The sequence below is a fragment of the Mustela nigripes genome, chromosome 6, assembly GCF_022355385.1.
Source record: "Mustela nigripes isolate SB6536 chromosome 6, MUSNIG.SB6536, whole genome shotgun sequence".
Classification (NCBI taxonomy): Eukaryota; Metazoa; Chordata; class Mammalia; order Carnivora; family Mustelidae; genus Mustela; species Mustela nigripes.
The window spans coordinates 74,265,944-74,293,644 of NC_081562.1; the positions used below are offsets into that span (position 1 = coordinate 74,265,944).

At 35.8% G+C, this 27,701-nt stretch overlaps 1 pseudogene; it reads right to left on the reverse strand.

The window, feature by feature from the left end:
• Positions 1–2,350: 2,350 nt before the first annotated feature.
• LOC132020310 (nucleosome assembly protein 1-like 1) lies at positions 2,351–27,372 on the reverse strand (annotated as a pseudogene).
• Positions 27,373–27,701: the final 329 nt, after the last annotated feature.

Consider the following 27,701-nt stretch of genomic DNA (forward strand, 5'->3'; position numbering starts at 1 on the left):
TTTTATCCATTGGACATTCTTTCCTGCTTTGTCGAAGATTAGTTGACTGTAGAGTTGAGGGTCTATTTCTGGGCTCTCTATTCTGTTCCATTGATCTATGTGTCTGTTTTTGTGCCAGTACCATGCTGTCTTGTATTCAACATAGTACTAGAGGTCCTAACCTCAGCAATCAGACAACAAAAGGAAATTAAAGGCATCCAAATCGGCAAAGAAGAAGTCAAATTATCACTCTTCGCAGATATTTGAGTTGTATCTTGAAGAAGGAAAATACATTTGGCCAGTCCACAAATTAAAGGACATTTATGACAGAATAATCAACTTAATAATGGATAGATGTGGTTTGAATGCTTACCATCAGTCAAGCTGGATAGAAAGTGACGTTTGGGTTCCTGTGTGGCTCAGTCAGTTAACTTGACTGCTTTTAGCTCAGGTTATGATCCAGTAGTTCCAGGATTGAGTCCCGCGTTGGGTTCCCTGCTCAATAGGGAGTCTGCTTCTCCTTCTGACCCTACCCCTCTCATGCTCGCACGCTCTCTCTTTCTCCCAGATAAATAAATAATTTTTTTTTTTAAAAGTGGACTTTCTTCCCCTCTATTGCTGTGATTATTTCCACACTACAGATTAAGAAATTGAGTCTCAGAATTGTCTTATAGCTAGCCAGGGATTCAGACTCAGCCGAGTTAAGTTTAAGCTCCATACTCCTCATTGTCATGTCCACTTAATGGCACAGGAAAAGAACGAGGTGGAGAGTGGAAGACTTGGAAGGCATGGTAATGGAGTTTTAAACTCCCCAAGGCTAATTTTAAACACCAGAGATCATAATTCCAAGTATGCCCTATGCCAAGAGTACAGATACTTTGTTATGTGAGTATATTTTTTAATGGCCAGGTGATTCAGAACTTAAACTTATGGATTTGTTCTACTGACTTAATAAATGGGGAGCGTAGACCAAAAATTGAAGTTCTCTCCAAAATTTTCCAAATTGACCTTCTTCCTCTTTATCTTGTTACAATGGCCACAGAAAGAAATAATCACAAATATGCCTCTGATGGTGTTTTTACCTCTTAAAATATATGGAGCTTCTTTTTTCTTCAGAGAAAGATTTTTGGGATTCTTAACACTTCTTTCTCACCATTATATTTTTTTAAGACTTTATTTATTTATTCGACATGCAGAGATCACAAGTAGTCAGAGAGGCAGGCAGAGAGAGGGGGAAGCAGGCTCCCTGCTGAGCAGAGAGCCCATGTGAGGCTTGATCCCAGGACCCTGAGATCATGACCTGAGCCAAAGCAGAGGCTTTAACCCACTGAGCCACCCAGGCGCCCCTCTTTCTCACCTTTAATAGCATGTATTTAGCTAGTGTTTGCTTATAACCTAGTTTACCTTTTTTTTTTTTTTTCCTCTGAGTGAATTTTTGGAGATAAGTCCTGAGAAACTAATAATGGTCCCGAGGTAGGACGGTGTATCCAAAATAACATTCCAGCTGGCTTGGTTTTTGTTTGTTTTACAGGAATGTTCTGCTTTAGAAATGCCCGCTATGTAACCCTTAATTTGAATATATATTTAGGGCAATAGTTGGTACTGTCACATAATAATTGACTGCAAGCTTTACTCATGAAGAGATGTTTCTAAGTCAAGCATGAAAACTGGCAAGGGGTGGAGGGAAAACTAAATGCAAAGCAGCAGTACGAGGGTAGTTGATGACACTTACCTAATTAAAATCCCTTCTACTTCCTATTCTTCCTTGTCATACAAGAGAGTAAATATAGGTGATGATAAAGAAAACAAAATTGGATTGAGTGTTCTTATCAGCTGTGATGATTACTAGGGGTCTCCTAAGTTTCTTTTCATGTAACACCATGGGATGAAAACAGTTACGTGGTGCAAGGTTGGAGAGTTCTCCTTCAGCTTAAACACAGCTCAAACACTCTCAAGGGTTGTTTATTACAGCTCCCACATAATCCATTCATCATATAATATTCTCTATGGCTTTTTATTCTTCACCTCATTTAGAATCCCTAAATTATAGATGTTTTGTTCTGTGGCAGGCAGCCTCTTAGATAGTCCCTACCTCATTGTTTTTATGCCCTCATACTATCCCCTCCCATTGTATTTGAGCTCAGCTTATTGACTGCTAGTGAATAGGATACAACAGAAGTATTTAGCTGTTACTTTTGAGACTGAGTTACAAAAGGATTGTGGCTTTCCTTTTGGGTGTACTCACTTGTTCCCTAATTCTGAAGGAAGGAAACCAGCTGCTGTCTTTGAGAACTGCCCTATATTAATTTGCTAGGGCTGCCATAACAAAATACAACAGGCTGGGTGGTTTAAATAAAAGAAATTTGTTTTCTCACAGGTCCAAGGTCAGGGTGTCAAGCAGGGCTGGATCTTTGGCTTGAAGATAGGTATCTCCTTGCTCTGTCACTATGAGCTTGGTGAGAACCAATGCATTTTCCCATAGGTTTCTGGCTTTCCAGAACTTCCCAAAGGGTCCCTCATAAATGGGACTAAATCTAAGGCAAGATAGACTTTTTCAAAAAGTGCCATAAGAAATCGAGACTTGAAGTCGTATTATCTGTGTTGTCAGAAAAGCTAGGTCCTTGGAAATACACAATTACTTTCATTCATGAGGTCTGTGTTCATGACTATCAGTACTCCACTGTCTCCCTTTTGGAAATGTCAAGGAAAAGTGTTCACATATTAGACCTGAATTGCAAATGCTTAGCTGCATCAGTGAGCTGCAATCTAACCGGTAAAACAGATTTTTAATGATATGATCTCCCAATAGTGTAATAGATTGGTATAGTCTGAGGAAGTCATCAAATAGTGATAACTACTTCTGTGATACATTAGGGGTGTTGTTTGAGTGCTGATAAAGGCACTCAAAATAACTCTGGGTATTTGGATAAGAAAAAGTATGTTTAAATATGCTCAGCACAAAGAAAACAAAATACAACACAATTCTGGAACTCCTTTCTTTTATTCCCATTTTAGAAGCATATAACATTTATCTTACCAGTCTACAAATGGGTTTCAAACTCTTTGTAGTCACCAACTCTCTATGCAATTTGTATTAAGCCAAAATGAATTACAAGCAATCTGCAAGTCTTCTCTATTTCTTACTAGAAAGCTGATTATTAGGGACCCAGATAATTCAGGCCATAATTTAACCGGATACATTATTTGGAATTAAGTCTGATGCTAGTAGTGATATTAATGTGTGTGTGGTATGTGTATGTGGGGATGTGGGGGGGAGGTGATGGCTGATTGGGAAGCAAAGATGAAATTATTTAACAGTATAAAAATCACTGAATAGAAGGTGATCTAGCTTTAACTCTGCCACTAGCTATATAACTTTACTTCTTTGTATCTTTGACTTTTATTTGTAAATTGAAACAACTGGAAAAAAAATTCAAGTCATTTCTATTTAATATTCTGGATTTTCTATTTCAGGCAAAATAATGATAACTTGACTAAATATTTTGTTAATTTAACTAGAGCATGGGCTCAGGTAGACAAATCTTAGGCAAAGTGATATAATTTAAAGACCACATAGTTCTCAAGTAAGTTTTATTTTACATGTTAAGAAAACTGATATTAAATAATCTTGCGATGATAAAACTTGTATTTCAAAGAATGAGGAGATGTAACACATTATGTTAGGAAAGTTTCCATGAGATTATTTAGATGGTGTGTCCTCAGATATCCCTGATGTTCCATAACCCTTTAAGACAAGGATCATAAATCTATCCAAGAGTTGTCCCTGAAAATATCAGCCGTCTATTGGATTTTTTTCTTGTCCCTCATAACCATGCAAATACACATTAAAATCTCTTAAATTTATGTAGAACGTCAGGGACTAGAAATATTTCCTCTTAGGCCAGAGTGTAGGTTTACATTTTAATGAGAAATTAGAAGAAGAAAGCTTCTTGATGCTCAAGAAAAGGGCAAAGTGAACAATCAGACTAAAAATAAGAAGTGCATTAAAAATCATTCACTACATTAAATATGTGTGTTAAAAACACAGTCCTGAGCTATATTTCCCCCTCAACTCTAAAGCAAAGTGTGTCAATTAGACAGATTTATACTAGCAGTGATGCTGAGGGTAGCAAAAGAGTCTTCTGAAATGGATTTCTCAGGCAAAGGGACTTAGAGTTTAAAGCTACATTAAAAAGCCAGAGAAAAATAAATTAAAAAGCAACATAGCCATCTCTTCTGCCTCTGGTAGGAGAGTAAACATTTTTCAGCTAAGAATGATTAATCTTGATATATTAAGTGCAGTTTTAAATGTTCAATTTATTTCAAGAAATTTTGAACATTATGGTGTGATATGCAAGATGCTGCACTGTGGGAATAAAAGAATGAAAAAGCATGCTAGCAAGTCACTTGCAATATTGTAGGAGAAATTACACAAATGTTAAGAACCATACTGCAAGACAACGTGTTCTAAAATCTCTAACACAAGCGAAAACCCAGGAAGATCAGGTAATGATGTTATTTCAATTTCAGCAAAAACATCTTCATCTTTTAGTGAAAACACTGGATGGAATAAGTAACATTTGCTCAGCATCAGCTGTGATATTATGAAGTTCTTACTCTGTGCCCTGGAATACATGTACAAGAATATTTATAGCAACTTTGCTTGTAACTTCAAGCTGGAAACAGCCAAGATACATATTGTCAGGAAAAGATATAAATATCTTGTGAACTATTACATAATAGACTATTCGATATCATTAGAAATGTATAAATTGCAGCTACACATGTGAACACAGGTGAATATTAGAAATTAATTTTAAATAAAAGTCGCAAAAAAACCTACATGGCACAGTACTATTTTTTTTTTTTTTACAAAGACCAAAAACAAGAAGAAAACTAAAAATGTATTCATTAGAAGTTCATACTTACATAGTAAGTAAAACACAAAGAAACCCAAGAGAAAATTTAGAATTGGTGCTCCAGGAGTGTGATTACTTTTGATGAAGAAACACAGGATAGGATTAGGGGTGATGTAAACGAGAGCCTGGATTATAGTGTGCTCTCCCACAAATATTTATAAATATTACACTATCATATTGCACCATCATTTAACAATATGGTGGAGTGGAGATGTCTGAGGCTAGCAAAATACTGATTTTTTTTTTTTTTTTAAATAAGAACTGCTTTGGAAGCCTGGATATTTGGAAGCCTCTTCATCTGCTTTGCTATTCAGGCATTTGTCTGGGTATTAACTTATTTTCATGAATTGTCCCTGGTTCTCATTGAACCTTCCATATTTGCAACTCAATCCTTTCCTTAGTTCAGGTATTGCTTCTGCCTTTTCCTCTGTGTGTGACACTTAGCTCTCCACCCACTCAATCCTCCACTACTCCTCATCTAGAAAATTCTGCTCATGAAGTCCATTCAAATAGCAATGCAGCTTCCTCCCTTCCCTCCGTATAGGTGAGTCCCCGATGACATGCTAGTGTTAGCATGTAGAAATCTTCCATGGCACTGACTTCATATGCGCTTGCAGCTTCTTTTGAACAATTATTAAATCAGTGTCTTTTTCTGTCAGTAGTAATTAAGCTAAATGAATACAGTGGCCATGGAATTTTTTTATCCCTATTTTATTTCCTGTGTCTAACATGTATTTGAGTGAAATATTATATTTCTTGAGTAACTGTCTCAGTGAATTTTATTTATTTATTTATTTTTAGATTTATTTATTTGACACGGAGAGATTACAAGCATGCAGAGAGGCAGGCGGGACGGGGTGGGGGGGGGGAAGCAGGCTCCCCACTGAGCAGAGAGTTCTATCCAGGGATCGATCCCAGGACCCCGAGATCATGACCTGACCCGAAGGCAGAGGCTTTAACCCACTGAGCCACCCAGGTGCCCCTATTTTTATTCTTCATTTGTGCACACACACTCACTCTCTGTCTTTCAACTCCGATTGTAAATAGATTCTCTTATGACTATGTTTCGTGGTTCTTTTGCTTTTTTTTTCTTTATTTCTTTTCTGTAAATTACACAAGCATTTATAAGTTTTATAAAATTATATAAGCTTGTGTTCTCCTTTAATCAATTTCCTGCCAAATAGGTCAATTTTTTATATACTTCACTTGTAATTATTATTAAAATCAAGGTTTTCATCTATTTGGTTTTTGTTTGAATTTTGCATTTTCCTCTCCTCTCCTCATTATTGCCTACCCTTGATTTGTTAGTACAATGTTTTCTTTAATTTTAAGTATGTGAATTAAGTATTATTTAAACTTGTCTCCTTTTCCCTTCTTATTTCTCTTCTGTTTTCACCTCTTTTTAAGGAGTCAATGATAGTACATAGTGGGAGTTTTTTCAAGTATTTATTTAAAATCCAATTAGGTAACATAATGGTGTAATATTAGTTTCAGGTGTACAATATAGTGATTCAAAACTTCCACACATCACCCTGTACTCATTACAACCAATCAACTCCTATATCCCCATCACCTATTTAACCCATCTGCTATCAGTTTGTTCTCTTTAGTCAAGAGTCTGTTTTTTGGTTTGTCTTTCCCTCTTTTTTTTTTTTTTTCCTCTTTGATTCTTTGTTTTGTTTCTTAAATTCCAAATATGATTGAAATCATATGACATTTGTCTTTCTCTGACTTATTTCACTCAGATAATACTGTCTAGTTCCATCCAAGTCACTGCAAATGGCAAGATTTGATTCTTTTTTGTGGCTGAGTATTGTTACATTATATCTATCTATCTATCATCTATCATCTATCTAATTTCATCTCTTCTTTATTCATTCATCAGCCGATGGACACTTGGACTGTTTCTATAATTTGGATATTGTAAATAATGCTGCTATAAACTTTGGGGGGAATGTATCCCTTTGAAATCCCAGGAGTTTATTTTTGCCTTTGTTTCCCTTGCTTCAGGAGATATAACTAGACAAATGTTGCTATGGCTAATGTCAAAGAGGTTACTGTCTCTTTTCTCTAGAATTTTATGGTTTCAGGTCTTACATTTAGGTCTTTAAACCATTTTGGATTTATTTGTGTATGAGGTATAAGAAAGTCATCCAGTTTCATTCTTTTGCATGTGGTTGTCAAATTTTCCCAACACCATTTGTTGAAGAGACTGTCTTTTTTCCTATTGGATATTTTTTACTTCTTTGTCAATAATTCATTGACCATACAGTCAGGGAGTTCATTTTTAGGTTTTTTATTCTGTTCTATTGGACTATGTGTCTATTTTTGTGCCAATACCAGACTGTCTTGATCACTACAGCTTTGTAATATAATTTGAGATCTGGAATTTTAATGGTTCCAGCTTTGCTTTTCTTTTTCAAGGTTGCTTTGGCTATTTAGGGTCTCTTGCAGTTTCATACGAATTTTAGGGTTGTTTGTTCTAGCTCTGTGAAAAATGCTGTTGGTATTCTGATAGGGGTTGCTTTGAATGTGTAGATGCTTTTGGGAGCATAGACATTTTAACAATATTTGTTCTTCCTTCCATGAGCATGGAATGTCTTTTATTTCTTTGTGTCATCTTCAATTTGTTTCATCTGTAGTTTTTAGAGTACAAGCCCCTCACCTCTTTGGTTAGGTTTATTTGGAGTTATTTTACTCTGTTTACTACAATTATAAATGTGGTTGATTCCTTAATTTCTCTTTCTTTTGCTTCATTATTGGTGTATGAAATGCAATAAATTTCTGATGATTTTGATTTTGTATCCTGCAACTTTACCAAATTTATTTATCATTTTTAGCTGTTTCTTGGTGAAGTATTTGGGTTTTCTATATGAAGTATTATGTCATCTGCAAATAATGAAAGTTTTACTTCTTCCTTGCTGATTTGGATGCCTTTATTTCTATGTGTGGTCTGACTGCTGTGGCTAGGTCTTCCAGTACTATGTTAAATAATAGCAGTGAGAGTGGACATCCCCTTCTTGTTCCTGACCATAAGAGGAAAGCTCAGTTTTTCCCCACTGAAGATGATATTACCTATAGGTTTTTCATATATGGCCTTTTATAAACATAAAAGGGACAATCCAACAAGAAGATATAACAATGGTAAATATATATACACCCAACATGGGAGCACCCAAATATATAAAACAATTAACAGCAGGCATAAAAGAACCAATTCATAATAAACAATAATAGTAGGGGGCTTTAACATCCCATTTTTATCAATCAACAAATCATCTAAACAGAAAATAAACAAAGAAATGATGGCTTTGAATGACACACTAGACCAGATTGACTTAACAGACATATTCAGAACATTCACTCCTTAAAGAGCAGAATACACATTCTTCAAATGTACATGGGACATTCTCCAGAAGAGATCACATATTAGGCATAAAACAGTCCTCAACAAACACAAAAAGATTGAAATCATGCCATGTACTTGTTCTGACCATGCTGTGAAACAAGAAGCCAGGGCCCCTGGATGGATCATTTGGTTAGGCGTCTGCCTTTGGCTCAGGTCATGATCTCAGGATCCTGGGATAGAGCCCCACATTGGGCTCTCTGCTCAGCAGGGAATCTGTTTCTCCTTCTTACTCTCCCTCTGTGCTTTTTCTTTCTCTCAAATAAGTAAATAAAATCTTAAAAAAAAAAAAAAAAAGAAAGAAATGGAAATGAAAACTTAATGGTCCAAAATCTTTGGATGCAGCAAAAGTGGTCTTAAGAGAGAAGTATATGGTAATACAGGCCCAACTTAAGAGTCAAGAAAAATATCTAATAAAGAACCTACCCTTATAACAAATGGTGCTAGAAAAAGGACAACAAACAATGCCTAAAGCCAGCAAAGGGAAGGAAATAATAAAGATAAGAGCAGAAATAAATGATATAGAAATGAAAAAAATAATAGAACAGATCAGTGAAACCAGGAACTAGTTCTTTGAAAGAATTAATAAAATTGATAAACCTCTTGCCAGACTTACCAAAAGAAAAAAGATCCAAATAAATAGAATCATGAATGAAAGAGAAGAAATAACCAACACCACAAAAATACAAACAATTGCAAGAGAATATTATGAAAAACTATATGCCAACAAATTGCACCACCTGGAAGAAATGGATAAATTCCTACAAACATATAAACTACTAAAACTGAAACAGGAAGAAATAAAAATTTGAACAGACTGATAACCAGCAAATAAATTGAATCAGTATTCAAAAACTCCCAACAAACAAATGTCCAGGGCCAGATGGCTTCACAGGCAAATTCTACCAAACATTTAAAGAGTTAATACCTATTCTTCTCAAACTAACTCCAAATAAGAGAAAAAGAAGGAAAACTTCCAAATTTATTCTAGAGGCAGCATTACTCTGATACCAAAACCAGGTAAAGACTCTACTTAAAAGGAGAACTAGAGGCCAATATCTCTGATGAATATGGATGCAAAAAATTCTCAATAGAATATTAACAAATTGAATTCAACAATACATTAAAAAAAAATCATTCACCACAGTCCAGTGGGATTTATTCCTGGGTTTATGGGTGGTTTAATATTTGCAAAATCAATGAATGTGGTACACAACATTAATAAAAGAAAGGATAAAAGCCACATGATTGTTTCAATAGATGTGGAAAAAGCATTTGATAAAGTACAACTTCCATTCATGATAAAAACCCTCAACAAAGTAGGTATAGAGGTAACTTAACTCAATAGTTTAATTATTATTGTTATTTCTTCATATTGGCTTTCTTAACTATATTATCTATTTTGATTTTTATTATCTTACTATTTTTTTATTTATGGTTAAAGAAGAAGGCTGGCTCCAAAAGTTGACTCAGTCATTCATATTGAACCAGTCTAGGGGAGATGGTTTTCTCTCTTACAATAATAAACAAAGGAAAAGTGTAAGTTGGACACTTTTCTGCCTCTGCGATGTGACTCATTGGCCAAAAATATTTATAGCTAACTGTTCTATGCATCTCAATTCAAATGTCCTTGTGAATGCAGTCCCAGTCATGAGTAGAAAGAATGATATTTTAGAAATCTTCTTTTTAATAATAAATTATATGGTTTCTCAAGTAACTTTTGATTTTTGAGTACAGGTAAAACATTTAGGATCTTTTGAGTAAAGATTTTAATTTAAAAATATTCTAATGCACAGACTACTTTTCTAAACTTTCCTTATTTTCTAATTTTTTCCAATATTAGAGCAGCAGGTTTTTCATTTTTTTAAAGTGTTTTAACAAGTCAGTAAATATTTTGCCCTAAAGAAGAGGCCTAATAATGTGAGTTATTATAGACTACATATGGTACCAATTCATGCCAACAATAAAATATCATTACTTTCTTTAAATAAACTATGAATTCTCTAAGATTTCAGACTATCAACTTTAAAACCAATGCTGAGCCAAAGGCAGACACCTAACTAACTGAGCTACCTAGGTGCTCCTCATTGACTGTTATTTGAACAACTTATACTATTAAATTTTAGATTTTTTTTCTGAAGGTTAATGTTGATATTATTTGCATGGAAAGCATTTGATTCTAGCCTTAAGCATCTGAATAATGAATAAATACTTTTCTGATACAAAGTGATATGACACCCACTAATGTCATAGGTATACATGTCTACTGATCAGTTTGTTGAATTCACTATATTTAAACTTAATATGGAATAGCATGAAAATAATAATACAAATAAATGAATTAAAGAGATTGTTTGAATTGCATTGGGTTATTATAAATACTAATTGTACTTTAAAATTTGCCTCATTTATAAACCCCCAAAAGTAATTATGTAGCAAAAAATGATAAAATGATATGCTGTATAATTGAACAGCTCATAAACATATATATAATGACTGTCTGTACAGTGAAAAAATTGCTTAGGCTAAGTAAAAGTTTTCCTTGTTATCTTTTCCTGTTTTTTAAATATGCAAGTAAAGCAATTCTCCAAGTATGGAAATAGCTTGGAGTAGAAACTGAAAGAATTTTAGCAGGAGTTTCACTTTTGATTTTGAATCATATACTTGGTTAAGGGGCAAGTCATACCTAAATGAAGTGACACAAAGTGCATTTTAGTAGGAGACAACAAACTGTCAACTTGTTCTGTCTCTGGAGACTAAGCATTTTCTGGAAATTGAATTCTAGGTAAGCGATAGAATGAGGATTCAGTAACGGGAACTATCACAGGAGAAAAGTCAATAAAGCAAAGCCAGTTTTCCCAGGAGAGAAAGATGGAAGCAAACTAAAAAAGAGCCAGGAGTCCAAATCCAGAAAGTAAAGGAATCTAAAGTTTTTGGCAGTAATACAAAACTGAATTTGAAAATAGATGCTCAACTTTTCCAACATTTATAGTTGTTTCACTTGTCATAAACTTCATATAGTCATAATACTACTTATTTTAGTACTACCTACTTTAGAAAATGTTCTCTTTGTCTCACTGTTATGTCAGTCTGTTTTGTCCTTATCAATTCAAGGGCCACCATGTTGCATAAAATGGATGAGTGAAGGCATAATTTTAATACTCACCTTTGTCTCAAGATTATAATTGGGAGAATATCCAGATACATTAATATTTTTAATCTTAGGGTAGTTGGCACAACATTTGATCCTTGAAACTTAAAACAACAAAACCCTAAACATATAGTATCTTATACAAAGCAGATCCCTTAGGTGAAGAATCTCAATAATTAGAGAATATATGAGACAAACTTACATGTCTTCTTCAAATTCATTTCTAAGAAAAATGCCAGCCCTGAATTACGAATGAACTTTCCAGACTTACTCCATGGATGCAGAGGAGTAATTCTGGGCCTGTGACTACAATAAGGTAATGGGACATCACAGACACACAGACCTGGTGATTGGCAGCCTTATCCCAAGTGAGGAACTGAGGGATGGCCCAACACTCATGCATTTTTGAAAAGGGCTATGATATTTAATGGATTATGTTTGTAAATGCCAAGTTTATATTCAAAAAGTAAATACCTTTGACATTAATTCAAAGCATGCATTAAATTTTAGGACTTATTTTTGCACTTCATCTAAACTTTAAAAAATTATATATTCTTCCTTAATTTATAAATTTGTAGAAATCATTGCTTATCCCACAGCCATGGCAGGACTTGCTGTGAAGTTCTGAAATTTTTCAGTGTTCTAAATTACTTTGTTTATATTTTGTAATTTATAAAGTGCATTCAGATAAGTTAATTCATTTTGATAATGTTTTTACATGTTGGTTGTTCAATTTCAGGGGTCATTAGAGCTATAACCTTCTTGCATTGGATCCTCAGTTTGAAAACGGAACTGAAAAAGTAATGACCCTGAACCTGACAATTGTATGAAAACTCTGTGCTTTTTTTTAATGTATTTTTACCCACCATAGAAGACCTTCCCTCTCCCTCTCTAAAAAATAATTTTAGAAAAAAATAAGTATATTGAGTCTACAGTTTCAAAGACATCACAACTTAAGATTAAAAAAAAAGTGTTACGCCCAAGTTTTTGCATCCGAGAGAGACCACCAAGGAGCCAACATCAATGCAATCACATGAGGGTTTATTTGACAAGCTTAAGCTTGGGCCCAAGTATACCCGACACAATGGAGTAGGGACTTGGACCCTGAACCAGACTACAGTCAGAGTTTTTAAAGGCAGAGTAGGGGTGGATTTGGCGGTGTGTGAGGACAAAGAGGATATTCAGAAGGGTTATCAGGGTAAAGAAGACTGTTAGGATATTGGAGGCCTGGTTATTATCAAGCCAAGGCTGTTTTTCCCCCTAATGAGGCACTGACATGAAGACAATTGGGAGTTTCCTGGTGGAATGTCACATTCTTGTTATCAAGCGTCCTTGTTAGTGAGATTTAGGTTTAGAAGAAATTTAACTTTATTTACATTTCCTTCCACCTCAGCCTTGTTCAGTTTTATGGAGGAATGGGCTTGAGGAACTGAGTTATTTGCCTCTGGAAATTGGGCTATTGATAAGATAGCTTCTTTGTTGTAAATCACTGGGACATTTGTAAACCAAGGGAGACTCCTGTCTTGCAGGATTGTGATCTCTGCAAGTTAACTGTTTTTCTTTTAGGGCAGCCAGGGCTGGCTGAGGAATGTCACACATAACACCAAGGGGCAGGGAGCAGGTAGAGAGGGGGTGCAAGGTGCCAGCTTTTGCTTTGTCAAGATGGCTGTACTTATGTCAGGGCTAGACTCGAGGTGGGTACAGCCTTGTTTTTCTTGGCCTCCGTAAACTAGTAAGTTTAATATTAAATTAACTTCATAAATAATACATAAATATGACATAATTCTACATAAATAATAATACAAGTAGTATTTATGACAGCAAAATGATATAAATTGTAGGAGAATAAAGACTGAGAAACACTATTCTACGTGTCTGGACTACTGGCAGCTCTCTATCTAATTTGTGGTCATCCTCCAGGTTACCCCTGTGTAAACTGACAAAAGACAGTACCATTCTAATTCTTATGCATAATTTGGAGGCCCTGAATGGTAACGTGGAAAGGGATTCAGTTATAATTCCAGCTCTGAGAGTTGTAAGATGTGTATACAACTGAAGGAACATTAAAGCTATCAGAGCAATTACTCCAAATCTAATAAATCAAATATATACATGAAATAAATCAGCTTGTTTTAAATACTCCAATACTGCATACCAATAATCAAATTATCTAATACCTTACAAATTAAGATATCGTGCCTCGAATCAATTATATATTTCAAAATTGAGATCACTCATCTTGTAGGAAAAAAATACATACTTCAGTTATGCACCTCTGGAGGACACCCTTCCAGATTACCTGAATCATCAACTCTCATTGTCTTTGAGCTATTTTGTAAGGCTGTGCATTGCAGGTGACTGCCATATTCTGAAGGTGTGTGTGTGTGGTGTCCTGACCTGGGTCCCCTGCCCCTAAATTCATGTGTTGAAATCTAACCCCCAAGGTGATGGTATTATGAAGTGGGAACTTTAAGAGGTGATTAGGTGGTGAGGGCAGAGTCCTCATGAATGGAATTAGTGTCCTTACAAAAGCAGCCTGAAAAAGTCTTTGCCTTTTCCATGATGTGAAGCTCCAAAGAAAAAATGGTGATCTAGGAAGCTGATGCCTCAATATTGGATTTCCTGGACTCCAACACCATGAAAAATAAATTTCCATTGCTTACGAGCTACCCAGTTTTTGGTATACTTGTTAAAGAAGCCCAAATAGACTAAACAGTAACTGATTGAAATGACAGATAATTGTCTATAGACATGCAAATTATGTTCTGCTCTATAGAGGTTCAATTGTGTACCCTTCTTGGGGGGGGGGACAGTTTTTATATATTTCTTATCTATAAACTAAATATAACATCTGTCTGGTTCCCTCATGATTAAGAATTAGAGTAAAATTTTTAACATGTGTGCATTTTTGTATCTCTATGAGAGTCCTGGTTTTATCTGTTTTGAAAATCTTTTTACTAGCTATCTATATAAACACAGAGATTACCCCATGAACCCAAAATTTATTCTCAGAAATAAAATATTTAAACAGTGGCTTAAATCAGTGTCTCAAATGTTAGTGTGCTTTGAGAATTGTTGAGATGTATATACAAATAAAAGATGCATATACATATAAAATAAAAGATGCATATACAAATAAAAATAAGGGGCTTAATTCTCCTTGTTCAAAATAAGGGAAGAGACTTCTCTCCCCCACCCTTCTCTAAGAGTATTTATTTTAGAAAACTTGTAAATTCTTTCTCTATTTTCTTTTACATATATATAGGATCTTTTTAAAAAGCCAAATAAACCTCTTGCTAACTTGAAGATAAGGAATGTCTTTCCTGGAGCTATCCTCTTTGAAATGTAATCCTCAAGGAAGATAACATCCTGTCTTCCAGTTTCTGTGCCTAGAGTAAGCCCTAACTTCAGGAGCATTGCTCCAAAACAATCACTTGTCATAAAAAATGTGACAAGTATATTGAGTCTTTTGTTTGTATTGAACATTCTGCCATGTCCATGGGGGATGCTTAAATTCATGCTTATTTTGCTTTTACTTTTGCAAACTAGTTTTTGTGAACCAGTCTAATGCAGTTAGGAAATATGTAACTGTTGAGGCCTCTTTTTTCCCTCTTCCCACCTCTTCTTCTCCTTTTCTCCCTCCTCTTTCCTCTTCCTTTTTATTCTCCCTTACACTGTCACTACTACCTTCTAATGAGAACAAGCCTCAGAATACACTGGAACACACAGTAAGAATTTATTAGGTAGCCAGAAACAAACAGTTATACAATCTATCTTGCAGTAAACTGAGTGACGACCAAGTTTTCCACCATTTCTGGATTATTGGAAAGCCTTGCATGAAAGGTTTATCTGGGCAAATATGACAATGGTCTGGTAATAATATTCTGGTAGCCAGTTATTAGAGTCCAAGCCTCTTAATCAGCAATGGGTACACTAATTTAGTTAAATAAAAGCACAGCAATTTTGCCAATCAAACTTCCTTTCTAAGGCTGGTGGATAAAGCAATGCATAAGCATTCTAACTTTTCTTATGTTAGTAAGTGTAGCTTCAGGTGTTGATGGAAGGTAAAGATAGTGGAAACACCTGTGAGAGCTGCCTTGCAGAGGTGGCCTTTTAGATTACTGCAGAGTTGATCACCCCCAGAGTGTGAATTCTTAATTTGGGCAACTGCTGCCTCTAGGCCACAGTGGAATTGTAAAGTAAGTTTCTTACATCATAACACCAGTTAACCATGCTCTATCTGGGCATTTTTAAGAATTTCACCATTATCCAATTTTTATCCTTTTCCAACTTTTTATTTCCTGATTTGGAAAAGATGATATTAAACGTTCCTTGGTTGTGAAGTTAGCTAATTTTCTACTTCATTCTTTATTATTCTTATCAGGTTCCGTATGGCCGCCCCCCCCCCCTCCGAAGTTTACTTCCCTGCTTTGGCCTCTGTAAGCATTTGATTTTGTCACTCCAGTCATGCTCATATCTGGCTACAGCCAGAAATCTATATTGCAGGGGCTCATGTTTAAAGAACAGGTTTTAGGAAAGGATTAAAAGGCAAAAATGAGACCGCTGGTAATTTATGGTAAAGGCAAAGGTATAAGAGAGTGGGGGTGAGAAATGGAGGGGAAGACAGGCAGAAGGAGATGGTGTGATAGAACCCAGAGTTCAGGTGGCAGATGCCAAAAATAAATTTACCTATTAAAGAAATTGCTGACAGCTGCTTCTAGATTTACGTTTCAATTAGGGACATAAAATTTTTTTAAAGTAAAAGCCGGAGAAAGAAATTAAATAAGCAATGATGCTTTCAGAGAAGTAACATACTAATAGTTTTATATCATGATTATACAATTATGTTATTACTCTCAAATCGTATTTGATGCTGGACAAAATAGAATTATTTTGTGGGTAATGGCTATCTGCCATATGAAGGGATAGATATTCCAAACTTTTCCTGTTTTTCTTTATTGTGTGCATGCTAAAATGTATTATTTACTGCAACGTATTTTTCAAAAAGGACAAAATGGCAAAATGTGAATAATTATAACTGATTTAAAGGTTCTTTGTGTAAAAAGCAACACGTCATGCAGAGAGAAATTCTAATAAAAATTAATGTAATTTTTACTAATTTCTAAGTTTTATAACTTACTGCTCTTATGCAAAAATATATATGTCAACCTCAGCTTTTATGGACTTAAAAAAATAGAATTATTTATTAACGGGAAAATAATATCCTTGTGGTACTTTGTTGAAATTAGAAGAGGCCTGGATGCCGATTTTTCTCTTTTGTTTTGTCACTCATTGGTTAAAACAGAACCACCATTTCCCCTCCGCCCTTGTAATTATATAACAGCAACTTTTAATACCTGGTGACTAAAATCTGACCAAAAAAAATGAGTATTTTCTAACCAATTCTATTAGAAGATAGCTTTTGGGGGGAATAAAAATGAAAAATCATGAAAAAGTGTTAAAATGGGACTTTATACAGACTGAAGCTAAAGCCTAAAATCCCAGAATTTTCATTAATGGGGGCAAGGGGCAACCTCGTAAATCAAGTTGTCCAAGACTCCATTGTTTTTAATCTAGGGTTTTTCCTGCAACAAACAAAAATAATGTTAGTCAATTTATCTTTTTATTGTTTCTAATAAATATGATGACACATAATCCTGATAAAATATATTATATAATAATAAATATTTTTATTTTTTCCTGCATCCTGGACAGATAATACAATGGCAAATAGTTGATTTGCATACTTAGTGCTAAAAAATATGGAAAGACCCATTAAAGATAATGGGTTCAAAGGGATAGTTCAATAGAATAATACTAAATTAACTAGGGATCAATTCTTTTAAAGATCTTATTTATTTATTTGAGAGAGAGAGAGAGACAGATTTAGATAGTGACATAGATAGTGAGAGAGAGCACAAGCCCGGAGGAGAGGGAGAAGCAGGCTCCCCACTGAGCAAAGGAGACTGACGTGGTTTGATTCTGGGGACACTGGGATCATGATCTGAGCTGAAGGCAGACATTTAACCAACTGAGCCACCTCAGAGGCCCTAGGGATTGATTTTCTAAATTATAAAATTCTAAAAGAAATTATTGTATATTATAAAATTATAATTATATAAATATAAATTTATATTAGAAATTAATTATAAAAGAAATAATAAGTAAAATAAAGAAATAAAAGAAATAGTAGAAAATTTATAGCATCAAAAGTATTAAAAAATACCCAAAAGTTAACATGAATCTAAAACACACATATAAGTACTAGTGATATTTTTATGTATTTTCTCTTCACATGAGTATCTGTAGAATATTCATATATATACAAAATTATATTACATACATATATGAGATATATATATATGCACACAAGCATAAAAATACAAGAAATCTTCAAAATTATGATTTTACCTCTGATAATTTCTTTCATATAGATTTAAGTGAAATAACTAGATCAAGCAAAATAAATATTTTAAATCTACTGATAAATATTGGCAAATTAGTTTCAAGAAAGACTGTACCAATTTACTATCCAACCAGCAGTTTCCCAGAGAGTTAAGCAGTCAACTATGCCAGTTTAGTCGTAATGTTATATGCAAACTATTTCAGAAAGCTAAAGGTGCACATTCATCCCATTCTCTAATAGACACTTCAGAGAAAAACATAAATTTCTTTGGAAAAAATTTCTGGCATTTAAGAATCCTATTTGCAAGAAATGCTTTTTTGTTCTGTTTTGTTTTTTAGGAATTCTAATATTTATTTCCTAACTTTCTTTTTAAAATAATAGATCCACAGTTAAGAAAATCTACTTAAGTGTATTACATTTGAATAAAAATTGTAATTATTCCCAGTACTACAGAGCCATTGAATCTGTGCATGAACAGGACATCAAAATACAAATTACCAAATTAGATATTGTAGACCTTATTGTTTAGAACACTTCAGTAGTCATTTGTGCTATTCCATAAATGTTTCCAGTTCTCCTCTTTATGGGTCACATAGTAACATTGAACATCTTTGCTCTGTGAAGGTAGGTGTGCCTAAATTAATTGCTTTAGCCAATTGAATATGAGCAGAAGTGAGGGATATATCTCTTTTAGGCAGAAGCTTTAAATGGCAGTTCTTGATTCACAGCATGTATTGAAATTAGTTCTCCATCAGCCTAGCTCCTGAGTGACTTAACATTAGCAGAGCTTCCCTGAGGACCTGAGTTGGACAGGACATATGTATAGGAAATAAAATTTCATTAATTTACTGAATTTTTAAAGTTATTTTCTATAACACATAAAACTATCCTGACTAATACACAAAGTGGCTTAACATATGGTAAGTTGCCTTATGGTGGGTGGAAAGAGCATTGAGGAAACTGATATTGGTAGTCTGGAAAAAATATTACAATCCATTATGTAGTGGCAACATATTTAACAAAATTCTCACAATTATTTGTTTGGGAAGGATAACTCCTATGAGAAGATGTTGGAAAAAGAAATGTTGGGGGCACCTGGGTGGCTCAGTGAGTTAAAGCCTCTGCCTTGGGCTCAGGTCATGATCCCAGGGTCCTGGGATCGAACCCCACATCAGGCTCTCTGCTCAGCGGGGAGCCTGCTTCCCTTCTTCTCTCTATCTGCCGGCCTCTCTGCCTACTTGTGATTTCTATCTGTTAAATAAAAAAATAAAATCTTAAAAAAAAAAAGAAATGTTAGTATTGTGTTTTAGTTGTTGGTAGGATTTGGGCAAGGGACTATGGGAGAAAATAGCTTAGGATAAAAAGAATGGAGGTGACTGACTTTCAGTCATTTAAGCATCTGCCTTCAGTCCAGGTCATATATGATCCTGGGTCCTGGGATGGAGCCCCACGTGGGACTCCCTGCTCAACTGGGAGCTGGCTTCTCCCTCTCCCTGTTCCCACCCCACTTCCTCCACCCCTGCTCATGCTGTCTCTTGCTAGCTCTCCCTCTCTCTCCCCTCTAATAAGTAAGTAAACAAAAAATTTTTAAAGTAAAATCTTTTTTTAAAAAGGATAAAAATAATGACTGGATTGCAAGCAAAGAAGAAAAGGGACTTTCAGAAATCTGGTGAATTGCAGTTCTAGAATACAGAACTCCTTCACAAATCTAAGTAGAAAATGACATAGAGAAGGCCTTTAATGACAAAGGCTAATTTAAACTGAGTTTTGTCATGAGGGCAGCACTCTTAAAACATAGTCTCAAATTCCTTGACACTCTTCCTGTTGAAAGGTAGGGGCTACTACCCAACCTCTTCAATTTGCATGCGTTTGTGATCATTTTAACCAATACATTGTGGCAGAAGGTATGCTCAATGACTTGCAAGACCAGGTCAGAATCCTCACTGTCTGGAGGTTTCTGTTTGGAAGGGCCCCTGCAGATCGCAGCCAACATAGTACGAGAAACCCAAGCCACACAGGTCGGGTGTTAGTGCTCCAGTAAACATTTCCACCTGAGCCAGCTTTTCAGTCATCTTAGCCCAAGCAGTAGCCTTTTTTTTTTTTTTTTTTTTTTGATGTGTTAAAATATACATAAAATGAAGTTCACCTAAACTGTTTTTGAGTGTGTAGTTCTATGGCATTATATCTATTCATACTGTGTGCAACCAACCTGCCATCCATCCCCAGAACTTTGTCATCCTTTCAAATGGAAACTGTGTCCATGAAACAGTAACTTTCCATTTCTCCCCTCCCACCAGCCCTTGGCAACCACCATTCTACTTTCTATCATCAGCCATCTACGTAGAGAAGTTACCTAGTAAGTGCATCCATCCTTCAGCTCCAGTTGTTCCAGCTGAGGCCCCAGAGACCTTAGAAAATGGTCTTCCCTGCTGTGTCTTTTCCAACTTCCTGACCCATAGAACCCATGAATATAATCAAATAGTTTTTGTTTTATACCACTGATTTACGGATGATTTATTTCACATCAAAGACAATTGGAGTAGTATGGCTGTCACAGTCATTGTTAAAATCTCTGAAAGTATTAGAATGTCTCACACGTGATGAGCACTGGGTGTCATACGCAGCTAATGAATCATTGAACACCAGATCAATAACTATACTATATAGTGGCTAACTGAACATAATTTTTTTTTTTTAATCTTGTAGTGGGAGGGCACCTGGGTGGCTCAGTGGGTTAAGCCTCTACTTTTGGCTCAGGTCATGATCTCAGGGTCCTGGGATCGAGTTCTGCATCGGGCTCTCTGCTTGGCAGGGAGCCTGCTTCCTCCTCTCTCTCTCTGGCTGCCACTCTGCCTACTTGTGATATTTCTGTCAAATAAATAAATAAAATCTTAAAAAAAAAATTCTCGTGGTAAAGAGCCATCTAAGGGTGTGACATCTAGTCAAGTTTTTTTTTTTTTAAGATTTTATTTATTTATTTGACAGACAGAGATCACAAGTAGGCAGAGAGGCAGGCAGAGAGAGAGAGAGAGAGAGAGGAGGAAGTAGATCCCTCCTGAGCAGAGAGCCTGATGCAGGGCTTGATCCCAGAACCCTGGGATCATGACCTGAGCTGAAGGCAGAGGCTTTAACCCATTGAGCCACCCAGGTGCCCTTCTAGTAAAGTATTTTAACTGGACAAAGTGGCTCAATAAAAAGAGATTTAAGGTTTAAATTTTAAAACATATTCACATTTAAGTTAAAATAAGAAGGGGGAGTGGGAGGTAAGAAATCCAAGGATAATAAGGATAATTTGCCTCACTGGAGGCAAATAGATATGGAGGTCATTGAGTTTTTAAAGAAGATCTTAAGGAAGATTTGGGGAAGTTTCTCAGATTTAGGAATGAGATCTATCACTAAAAGTTTTTGCATTTCTTTGAGGTCCGTCATTCTCTAGGATCTTAAAGATGGCACTTTCTCCAATGCCCATTAGAGATATAGCCAGGCACCATAAGGGAAAGAAAGAACCCCACAAAGAGCAGAGTCTATGGAGTAGAGGACCCACTCACAGAAGAGGGGCTTAACTAGAGAACATACTGGCTCTCTGCCCAGCTGATTTCACCGGGTCATCCACAGGTCATCTTTCCTTTTCTGAAACAGGTGTTTATTGCATTATCTCATCCCTAATATGCTAGTGTATATTGAGTTTGGGGGTACATATATAACTTGCCCCTGCAGTTCATAAATGAGCAATAGGAGACATAATGAGACCTAATATAAAGACTATCAATCATCTATTACACAGAGATCCTGAACTTTGAGCTTGATGCTGTAACTAAATGGAATTTTGATTTTCTCTCTTGGGAAGTTTGTGAATCTATTTCACAGGTAAAGGGAAATGAAGTGAATATTTAGTGATTAGGAAGTTGAATTATCACCACAATTTATTTGTTCTCCCTTATGAATGTGTGATATGATTGTGCTTTCTACTCCTTTTTTTTTTTTTTAGATTTATTTTTATTTTTTATCTTTTTAAGGAATCTCTGTGGCTAACATGGGACTCAAACTCACGACCCCAGAAAATCAAGAGTTGCACACTCTATTATATGACTGAGCCAGCCAGATACCCCTTTACTCCTCTGAATTTAGATAATCCTATTTGAATTGTTCTGGCCAAAAAAAAAAAAAAAAGACGGAAAATGGTAAAAGTTTTAGCTCTGACATCTTTAAGATTCAGTGGATGATTTGCCAGTTTTCCCCCTTATAGGATACATGAGTCAAAGAAGAATTTTTATCAGCCCAAGTAATTAAAAGAATGTGATGTATACAGGCCCCACACTCTCCTGATTTAGACACGTAACAGGAATAAAAATGGACTTCTGTTGTGTTAGACTTCTGAAATTTGAGGATTGTGTTAACACAAAATAACCTCACTCATTTGGACTCATGCGGGTTTTCACTGTAAATCACACTTCATTTCTGATTTAGCTTTTAAAGGGAATATTTAATTACATATATGTATAAATATGATGTAGAACAATTAAAAAAAATTCCATTCAGAGCAACTTATTAGAAATTCTTTACTGTATTTTTAGTAGTCCTCCCCAAATTTAATTATGTGTACAGTATATTTTATATCACATAATATTGTCTTTCAGTGCTACTTTAGTAGTAATTTAGGAAAGGCTCAGAGCATTAAAGCTACACTTTTTAAAAAGATTTTATTTATTTATTTGGCAGACAGAGAGAGAGGAAGGGAAGCAGGCTCCCCACTGAGCAGAGAGCCTGACACGAGGCTTGATCCCAGGACCCTGAGATCATGACCAGAGCTGAAGGCAGAGGCTTAACCCTCTGAGCCACCCAGCTGCCCCAAGGCTACATTTTGAGACAAATATTATTGTAGTTATTCTAGTCAAGTCATTCCAAGAGTTAGTAGTTGTACCAAAAAAAGTACTTTAAACTCAGGGCTCTTTTGATAGCTGATATAGTCATGTCAGCTGGTTAAGTAGATACAGACAGAAGATAAATTGTTATATATAGACATTCAACTAAATAAATAGTAGCTTTTTTTGGTTATATAGAGACGCTCTGTCAAGAATTATTTAGGGGAAGTATAAAATAAATCAATAGAATTTTCAATATCTGTAAATCCCATTCTTAGTTCAATTTCCTGGTCTATTCTTTTTAATAAGATTCCTGCTGTTTTTCTACCACATATTATAAGCTTTTGTACATTTTTCCTTAATTACTTGCTATTTTATTTCTAGACTAGTTTTTAAGTCATTTGTGGAAGGAACGCAATGATCAATATTTGCTTATAAATTCTTTAATCTTACTGTATTTTTATGGAGTGTTATTGTGTATGTGTGTGTGTGTGTATGCATGTGTGTTTGCATGCATGTTTACATGCGTTTTTGAGAGTTTGAGCACCCTCTTTTATTTAGTTCCTTCAGAAACTCAAATATTTTCAGGGTCATTTTTTTTTCTAACTGGATATATACATTTATAATAATGTTATTGTTAGCTATTTCAGCTTTAATAGAATGGGCTTCCAAACTGGAAGAGATAAATCCAACTGTTTTGTTATAGCTTAATGAATTTATTGTTTGAAACATTTATAAAACTGATACCTTTTAACTACTTCAGAAAAATCTACGAATAGCACCAACACAGTAATAGCTATTACTTCATTTCTTTAAACACTAAAAATCTTAGAATAGAATTAGTCTTGTTCATTTGTTTGGAAAAAAATGTCTTGCTTCAGAGAGCAGTACATAAACACAACTTTTTTTTTTTTTAATGATATTTTATTTATTTATTTGACAGAGATCACAAGTAGGCAGAGAGGCAGGCAGAGAGGAAGAAGCAGGCTCCCCCCGGAGCAGAGAGCCTGTTGCGGGGCTTGATCCCAGGACCCTGGGACCATGATCTGAGCCGAAGGCAGAGGATTTAACCCACTGAGCCACCCAAGTGCCCCTAAACACAACTTTTGACATTGCATGTATTTAAATTATCATATTAAGAATCTGTTTAATGTAAAAATAGAGTTTGAAGTAGATCCACTTGCTACATTAGTTGAATTTTGTGTTCTGTTCTTTAATATGGTCAGTGATTAACTATGACCCTCCAGGTGAATGGTAAAGATAACCATTTAGTGTAACTTACACATTTATCATTAACCTTCTTGATGCACAAAAGTTCAGTGTTTAATTTGTCACTAAGAATTTACCTGTTTTTTAAAAAATGTCATGCTGCTAGAAGGGCTATTATTGCATACTTTGAAAACAGTAAATAAATAGGTGTAGATTTGCATCATACAATAATGGCAACAGGGCGGCGGCAGCAGGCAGCAAGCGTGCTCAAACAACTCTCTACACATAATTACAGGACTGCTTAGCCTGTATTTCTAACCATTTCAAATCCGCCCCACCTATAATTTCCTTTGTTACCCACTGACCTCAGTCATTAAAGGCTTTATACCTCTCAAAAACCACAAAATTGTGCTTCTGGTTTTTTTCTTTCCTTTTTTTTTTTCTTTTTAAGATTTTATTTATTTATCTGACAGAGATCACAAGTAGGCAGAGAGGCAGGCAGAGAGAGAGAGAGGGGGAAGCAGGCTCCCCGCTGAGCAGAGAGTCTGATGTGGGACTGATCCCAGGACCCTGAGATCATGACCCGAGCCAAAGGCAGAGGCCTAACCCACTGAGCCACCCAGGTGCCCTTGCTTCTGTTTTCTAAGTAAGCTAAAGAGAAAGATGATGAGCTGAGAATGAGAAGAAGAAAGGTATTTATTTTCAACAAAAATTATTGAAGACTTTAACTTGCATTGGCCAGATTTGACCACTCCCGTACTGTTCACCTTCTTTTAGTAGTTTTGAGAAAAAGGGGTCTTATCCGGGAACTGGTCATGTGTTGTCACTTTGTATGCTACTTCTCTATATCACATGATGATCACCGGCCCTCCTAGTTTTATCTAGGCCCTACATTCTTTACCTATCTGATAACAAAAAGAAAAGCTTGAACACTTTGTCTTCTTTTTGCTCTGCTACAAAATCTTCACCGTCACTGCCCACACAACTCTTTAACACACTACAACCTAAGACTGAACAGCTATAGCGGACTCCATTGAATGGCAACATACCTTGAAATGAGTTACTGCTTTGGAGAAAATAGATGTTACCTACATTTGACTGCTTTATATTCTAAAGGAAAAGAATAAACAAGGAGTTCTTTTTGTTGGTTAAGCTTGTTCTTAGATCCTCTGTCTTACAGTCCACCAATCTTCCTTTCTCAATATTGGGATTTTTTTCTTAGAATACCTTGGAAAACTCCCTTAAGCTTCCATTTACTTGTTCATCATTTATTCATTCAGTAGAATATATATTGAGTTTTTACTGAATGTCTAATAACAGCAAGTAATGAGATAGAAGAGTAAGGAAAGGGGGTCTGTTGCAGACCCCTACTCTTGTAGAGCTTACAGGGAAGAGGTAGAGCAGAAAATATTCAAATAAATACATAAAACAAATTTAAATTAAAAATGGAGAAAAATGCTGCAAGGAAGAATAAACTAAAGTGCTAAAGTGGACCATTGGAAAATTGTACCATGTCAACTAAGCTGATGTTAGCATGTGTGCCGAATATTTAACAAGGGCAATGGAATTTGCAGCTAAGTGGATGGAACTAGAGAGTATTATGCTATGTGAAGTAGAAAGACAAATAACATGATTTCATTCATATGTGGAATTTTAGAAACAAAACAGATAAATATAGGGGAAGAAAAAAAAGAGAGGCAAACCATAAAATAGACTCTTAAGGGTTGTTGAAGGGGAGGTGGGTGAGGTAATGAATTAAATGGGTGATGGGCATTAGAAGCGCCACTTGTAGGGACCCCTGGGTGGCTCAGTCGATTAAGCATCTGCCTTCAGTTCAGGTCAGGATCCCAGAGTCCCAGGACTGAGCCCCACATCAGGCTCCCTGCTCAGCGGAGAGCCTGCTTCTCCCTCTGCCCCTCACCCTCTTTGTGCTCTTTCTCTCTCTCTCACGAATATATAATTTTTTTTTAAAGGAAGGCACTTGTTGTGATGAACACTGGGTGTTATATGTAAGTAATGAATCACTGTATTCTACTTCTGAAACTAATATTGGATTATATGTTAACTATATTTTGTGTGTGTGTGTGTGAGTACTAAAATTATATTTGACATTTTTATTTTAGTGTGCAAAAACAAAAACAAGCAAACAATAACAATAAAAACCTGAAATAGGCTTGTCAAATTATCTAAATTCATCCTTTCCAGAGAAGCAGAAAATAGATCATCTTGCTTCACTGCTGGCTTGTGTTCTGCTGCGTTTTGATCCCTCTTTGAGGCGTAGTCTGGATCATTTTCCTCATCTCCTTGTTCTTCTCCTTTCTTCTTTATCATCATCACCGTTGTCGTCATCATCATCATCATCTTCTTCAATAGCTTCTCCAGTAAAGTATAACACTGACCTTGGTATTAAACACGTACATAAAAAGTGACCAATTTCAAAGTCGGCAACAGGGATAACTTCAGCATCGCCGCCCAAATCTCCACTCGCGGGAACTTCAGGAAGGACAAAACAAACAAACAACCCCCCCCCCCCTCCCAAAACCAAAACCAAAACCAAACTGAAGAAAGAGTCATTGGAAACTGTTCTGGTCACAGTATGAACTGTCCCAAATCCCTTGCGATTCTGCTTCTTCTTAATGGTTTTCAAAGTGACATTCTTTCCTTTTTTCCAGTCTGACACCCTGTAAAACCCATAATTTCTGGTCCATCAAAAGAAAAGGGGTAAGAATCATCTGGTTCTGACCTCATCCTATATGTCTTTGTCAACATTTCATTTGTGAAATATTTAGTGGGTTCAAGGGGAGATTCTAAGACAAAGTTCATGAACTGGCCAGTATCTGAGAACTTCGCTTTAAAATCTCTCAAGTGCTTCGGAATAGATTCGTCTTGTTCCTGAGACATATCACTAAGCAAGTCAACATTCTTCTTCATTTTTTAATTTTTTTTAAGATTTTATTATTTATTTATTTATGAGAGAGAGAGAGACCTAGAGAGAGAGTATGTGTGCGAGGAGGAGCACAGGGAGAGGGACAAGCAGACTCTGCATTGAGTGCGAGCCCCAAGCAGACTCTACATTGAGTGCGAACTCCATGACCCTGAGATCCATGACCTGAACCAGACCAAGAGTCCAGTGCTTAACACACTGAGCCTCCCAGACACCCCACAAGTAAATATTCTTAAAAACAGTCTACCAGAATTCATGAATTCCCTTGGGGTCTTCTTTTTCTTCATCCTTTTTCTCATCTTCAATCTTGTCTTTTTCTTTTAGTTCCCCTGAAATTTCATCCTCCTCATCTGGTTTTCATTCACATTCTTCTTCCGTAGGTTCATAAATTGTCTTAATGATCTCAAGCTTATCAAATAGAGGCTGATAGAGAACGGCATACTTTCTCTCAAGATTGCGAGCTTCCTCATAGAATTTGGTTTCTATCTGTGCACATTTAACTTGAAGGTTTCTGAAAGTATTTACGCATATTTTTACTGCCCTAGGCAAACTTTCAATGTATCTTGGTGTTTCTACCAGATATCAAGTCTCTCTCTCTCTCTCTTTTTTTTTTTTTTAAAGATTTTATTTATTTATTTATTTGACAGCCAGAGATCACAGGTAGGCAGAAAGGCAGGCAGAGAGAGACCGGGAAGCAGGCTCCCTGCCGAGCAGAGAGCCTGATGCGGGACTCAATCCCACGATCCTAGGATCATGACCTGAGCTGAAGGCAGAGGCTTTAACCCGCGAAGCCACCCAGGTGCCCCGACATCAAGTCTCTCTTGA